Source organism: Cricetulus griseus (assembly GCF_003668045.3).
Source record: "Cricetulus griseus strain 17A/GY chromosome 1 unlocalized genomic scaffold, alternate assembly CriGri-PICRH-1.0 chr1_1, whole genome shotgun sequence".
Classification (NCBI taxonomy): domain Eukaryota; kingdom Metazoa; phylum Chordata; class Mammalia; order Rodentia; family Cricetidae; genus Cricetulus; species Cricetulus griseus.
This window is the reverse complement of record NW_023276807.1, coordinates 4,509,938-4,515,937: the sequence shown is the minus strand read 5'-3', so window position 1 is coordinate 4,515,937 and position 6,000 is coordinate 4,509,938.

Here is a 6,000-nt window from a genome sequence, read left to right as displayed (position 1 = left end):
ACAAAACCCCAAAGAACCCAAACAACAGAAAAATCAGCATGAGTTTTCAATTTCAAATGGCTTGGTTTTGGTCATATGGTGAAACCTCACACTGTCCACTGCTATCCTTTCTAGAATATAAATCATGCCTTTGCCTAGTGTATCCACACTTTATAGCTTAACCACTTGGAAGTACTCTGTAGCTTTCTCAAGTGCTCTAGTATTGTGGTGCTTGTGTCCAAATAAACATTATGGTATTTAATAGTTTCTCTAAGGCGTGAGGTTCCTTATTGTTTACCACTCTAGATGCAGTGGGACCTGGAAGAGCAAAGCCTAAAAATGAGGCAGACGAAAGTCTCATGCAATAGCCAACATCAGAGAATTAGACAATATATACTCTTGAGAGTTAAGAGGAGTCACACGAGTAAAGCATAGAATCACAAGCACAAGCCACATGTGACAGGCAAGCCACATGTAGTACACAAGCTTCATGTGTCAAAAATACATTTTTCTGTACAGGCATATGAACAAATACCAACAGCCAGTTGTAATGAAAAATCTCAAGTAAACTCACTCCTATCCACTACACCTGGGAGGAGCATGAAAATACATTCCAACAATAATTCTGAGGTTTGAATAAAATGAGTTCACAAGACTCTTGTCTTGTTTTCTTGGAGTTTCTTCCAAGCCCTGAGAATTCTCCTCACAGGACTCTTATTTCTGGACCATGTTCTGTATATATGTATATACACATCTTTATGCATACATACTTCATATATGTAAAAAAAACATTGCACGTACAATGTCCTGACTATTACCCACCAGGCATCTAAGACTATTCTCTGGTGATTAGGAATAGCTACTGTAATTTTTTCTTTAATTAAATAAGTTTCATGAAAACAAAAGAACACAGTAGACTTTAAAGTATGTATTTCATAACAAGAGTCAAATGTTAATTAAGCTTTGATGCTTTACTTGAATACAATATTTTTTAAATCTTGTAAATTGACTTCTGGGATGTTGGTCAATGATTTCTTTTTCCTTTGTGTCTTTATATAAGACAGCACTGCTTTACTTCTATAGGCTATGAATACAGAAATAAAATTTACATATAGACATATTAACTTCTCATTCTCAATACTACTCAAACTCCTTGAGACCATCCTTTTTTCAGTATGAGGTAACAGCAAAAACCCACCTTGCAGCTCCATCAGGATTAGATGCTATCTAATTGGATATCTCTGATATTATTAGATATCTCTGATAATATCTCTGATTAGATATTAGATATCTCTGATCTCCCCTGGAGGCTTTGAACAATGTGGTGGCAACTGAAGCACCCAGAACATACTTGTGAAGAAGGTAGCTGTGGTGGGGGCAGAGTCAGAGATGGAGAACAGGCCCCTGCAGGTGGCCTGTCTCAGGGATGACCTGGGATGAAAGTGGGGAATTTGCAATGAAGGGCAGGAAGGCTAGTGAAGATCTCCCACCTGATTCTCAGGTAGGGTTCTCAGGTAGAGAGTGCCTCTAGCTATTGACTGACAAAGAGGTAAAGTGAGGTGAGGGAGGGAGGCAGGGAGGCTGGGTCTTTTGAGGGTCTCCTGTGGGGACTTTTGAAGTGGGACTAAACATGTTTTTGCATTATGATATGGTATAAGCCCGCAGAAGCCAGAGAGTAGAATGTAGTGGTTTGAATGAGAATGGACTCCATAGGTTCATATATTTGCATGCTTAGTTTGTCCCCATTTGGTAAACTGTTTGGGAAGGATTAGGAATTGTGGCCTCCCAATGTTGGAGGAGGTGTGTGGTGGAGGTGGGCTTTGGGATTTCAAAAGTCCATGCCAGACCCAGTCTCTCTCCCCCACCCCCCTCCGTCTGCCTGCTGACAGCAGATCAGTATTTAAAGCTCTCAGCTATTGCTCCAGCGCCATGCCTGCCTGCTTCCCACTGCAGTGATAATAGGCCAACCCACTGAAACTGCAAGCAAGCCCGCAATTAAACTTCTTTCATAACAGTTGCCTTGGTTTATGGTGTCTTTTTGAAGCGACAGAACAGTGCCTAAGACAGGGACCTGAAAACCCCAGGATAGAGGAATGTATATATGGTGGTTTTTGATGAGTTGGAAGGCAGACTGGCCGGGGTGTGGCCAAATTGCAACGTTTGGGTAAGAGATCACCAAACATTGTTGGAGCAGGGCAATGTCTGTGGCAGAATGGGTAAGTGAGGACTGAGAAGCAGGCAGTGTTCTGGGCTGTGGGAGGTGGGCTGGCCACTGCTGAGCATCTCTGTAGGCAGGGTGGGCACACCCATCATCTAAGGAAGGAGTTGCTTTGGATTGGAAGTTGTTCATCCCTGTCTAAACTCTGGTTGAGATGTGGTTGCCAAGGCAGAAGACTGAGGAAGTGGCATCTTTAACATAGAGACTCATATCTCTTCTGCAAGACTGGCCTAGGTTCCCTGGGTTGTATTTTTTTCTGAGAGCAGGTCATTGCAGAGTGGATTAGTTCTTTCTTTTCATGCCTCTTTCACTCATTTCTTTCCAGTTTTTACAAGTTTCTCACCAGGACTCAAGGAGATGATGGTACCATGCTCTTGACTTATAAAACAATGAAGCAGATGAAAATATCATTTCCTTATAAATGACCACCCTTAAGTATCCTGTGATAGCACCAAAACACAGACAAGTAAAAAAGTAATTAGATATAGTTAATTGGTGTGGAAATGAGTGAGACTGCAGAATTGAAATACAAAGCCTAGTGTAACTTTCTTCATTCAACTCTATGTTAAATTTTAGGAGTAAAACTACCTGCTGATATGGTCCATGTACTAAAGCCATCTGGAATAGATGTAGCCAACAAAGTGATGAAGGATTTCCTTTGTTCTTTATTAAATAAGTGAGCATTGACTGAATTCCTCTCCTACGCCAAGGCTGAACAACTATTTCCAAGTTATTAAACACAAAGAATTCAAAGAGGAGAACATGCAGACTAGCTGGAAAATTCTTTCAGTATTCCTCAGGAGAGACCTGGTGGCTTAAGCTAGTGGTAGCATTCAGAATTTATCACATGGAAAGACCAACACCATGTGGGAGTAGATTGAGTATAGGGAGTGGAGGAAAGAGAAGAGTCAAAGGAGACTTGCTCTCTTACTGGGCAAATGGATGGAGAACTATTTTAGTTATTAAAGGTGGGGTCTGTGGGAGGTTTCAGGGGAAGACTCCAAGTTCCTTTTTGGCAATGTTCAATTTGTGATCTCCATTGAATTCACAAGTAATGAAGAAACCACTAGATATAGAAGTCTGGAATCTGTTAAGACAGAAAGGTGAGGTATGGGAGGGGTAGGAAGGAAGAAAGGAAAGGAGGAAATACATGTAATTATATTTTATGTAAATAAGAATCTGAAAAACCATTACTCATGATTTGTCTTCAAAATAAAATAACAATACATGTACAGGTGATGATGGTAATAATGATGGCTTTAGCTAGAACTTGAAGCTATGAGATTGGTTGTTAATATACACAGCTGTTCTTAGAATGGGGCTATTTTAAACACCTGTTAAGTAGACTCAGAGAAAAATGAAAAAGACACGTCATTTAAAAGCTTATTACCCGAGAGGTATAAAGGTAGAACTTACAACTGGACTCATGACAGAGCTGGACAGATGTGGAGAAGGTTGTATCTAGGTGGGCACAGCTAACGAGCTCTGAGATTATGCCTGTGGCCCATTGTGTGCACAGGGCCTAAAATGTAGCAGCGGCCAGTTGGAGTCAAGGGAATGAAGAGTGATGGGCTTGTAAATAGATGAGAGTTTGATAGAAGGCCAGTCAGGTTTGCTAGGATAGTTTAGGGATGCCCCAGGGTACCATACTTGCCATGAGTGGATGTGGCAGCAACTCTTTCAAACAGTGACTGTTTCATGCTGTTTAGCCATTTCTTCTGATACTACTCTGGCTTTCTTCTGGTGCCACAGCTCACCCTATTCTCCAGTTTTTTCTTACAAGAGGGCTTGTGGGTGAGTGCTCAGGGATCACTAAGCTGTTGGGGGAGGGGTGGTGGTAGTAGTATGTCACCCCTTGCCTTGGAAAGCCCAGGCCAGGGAAGCAGTGTAATTGCTTGCTGCTGTCTTCTTTTCTGCAGTGGAAAATCCTGGTGAGGAATGCCATGGGGCTGAGGCAATCTGCTGATATACCAGCCCCACAGGTCTTCTAGGGAGAAAAACAAAACAGCATTCCTATTAACTTAAGGATTGGGATAATGTGAATGGCTTCCTAGCATGTCTTGCCTCTTCATTTGGTTAATTACTAAGGCAAACCTTATTTTCTCTTTACATCAAGCCCCAAGATGCCTTGCATGCAGGTAGGCTGCTAATGAAGTATCCAGTGTTGTTTTTCATGGGAAGGAATTAGGAATCTTCCAATAACACAAAACCAAGTGTGCACTTTGTCAGTTACTGTTGTTCTGCCACTAATCTCAGAGAGGAGGCCACTGCCAGCCACCCCCGGCATGTGAAGCAACAATGCAGTATTTGAGGATCAACTCCGACTGTCCAAGAATATATATTGTAAACCCTAGATCAACTGAAAACAAAATTAGAAACACACATATAAAGTTAAGAGTTTGAAGTCAGTTAGAAGAACATAGTAGGACCCTTTCTAAGAAACAAAAGGATAGGTGGTCCAATGGTCTTAGTTGGGACCCACTTCATAACTGCAAATAAGACCTCAGTAATTTTTAATAATTTCTTCCTATTGTTTTCAATTGTAACATTTCTTAGATATCTATATATATATTCACCAGTTCTCATTTGGATGTAAATCTTGTCTTTATCCATTACCAGGCCATAGTGATTAATGACACACAGTAAAAACACCAAGAACAGTGCCATTTTGTGTTGGAGACTAAGGCTGCTCAGCTTTCCCTGCAGAAAGGTTTTGAGCAATTATACAAGGACACTGAGATTTTCATTCAAGACTCACTTGCAAGCCAATAGATGCCAATAAGCACTCAGTTTGTACTGTTTGTGTTGGGGACACAGAAGATACAAAGTTCATGAAATGCACACAGCAGTAAAACCTTCAGAACTTGGGCTTGTTGAGATCATTTGCAGATAGGTTTACACAAAAGAAGAGAGATAACTGAACTCATCTTTTGAAAACATATCCAGGAAGAAATATTGTCCTAGTCTCCTCATCCTGCTAGAAGGAAATGACATCAACCCAGTAGCTTGCAAACATTAGATATGCATGTCCTGCATTTCTGGGGACTGGAACCAAGGATCAGGGACTGATGATTCAGTGTCTGGTTGGGATAGCTTAAATATAAAGCATTCCTAAAGGTTCAGGTCTGATGCTTCTGAGATGTGATTGGGTCATAAAAGCAGCAATGTCATCAATGCCCAAGATGACAGGGATATTAGAGGTGGAGTTTTGGAAGAAGTAAGGTCACTGCTATGTGTCTTGAATGGGTGTCCTGGTTTCATTTTTTTTTTTATTGATGTGACAGAACACCCTGTCCAAAAGCCACACAGGGGAAGTAAAGGTTTATTTACAATCGCAGGTTACAACCCATCATTGTAGCAAAGATGTAGAGGCAGGAGCTTGGTATAGCTAGCTATATAACATCCACAGTATAGAGCATACAGAAACAAATGCACCAATGCTGCCTGGTTCTTGCTTGTTTGTTTGCTCCCATCTAGCTTTCTCCTGCCCTAGACAGTTCAGGACTTCCTGCCTAGGGAATATGGTCACCCACACTGTGCTGGGTCTTCCCAAATAAAGCAACAATCAAAATAATCCCCACAGACCTGCCCATTAGGTCAACTTGATCTCAAAATTCCTCAATTAAGACTCCACCAAGTGTTTCTAGAATGTGGCAAAAGGACATTTAAAATGAGCTATTTAAATGCCATGTGTTACCGTTGACTGCCTGTATTCTCACCTGCCTTTATATACACTTTTACCTTGCCCTTCACAAATTGCAGGGCATGAGAAGGCAAAAACAATAGATTCCACTAACCAGGAA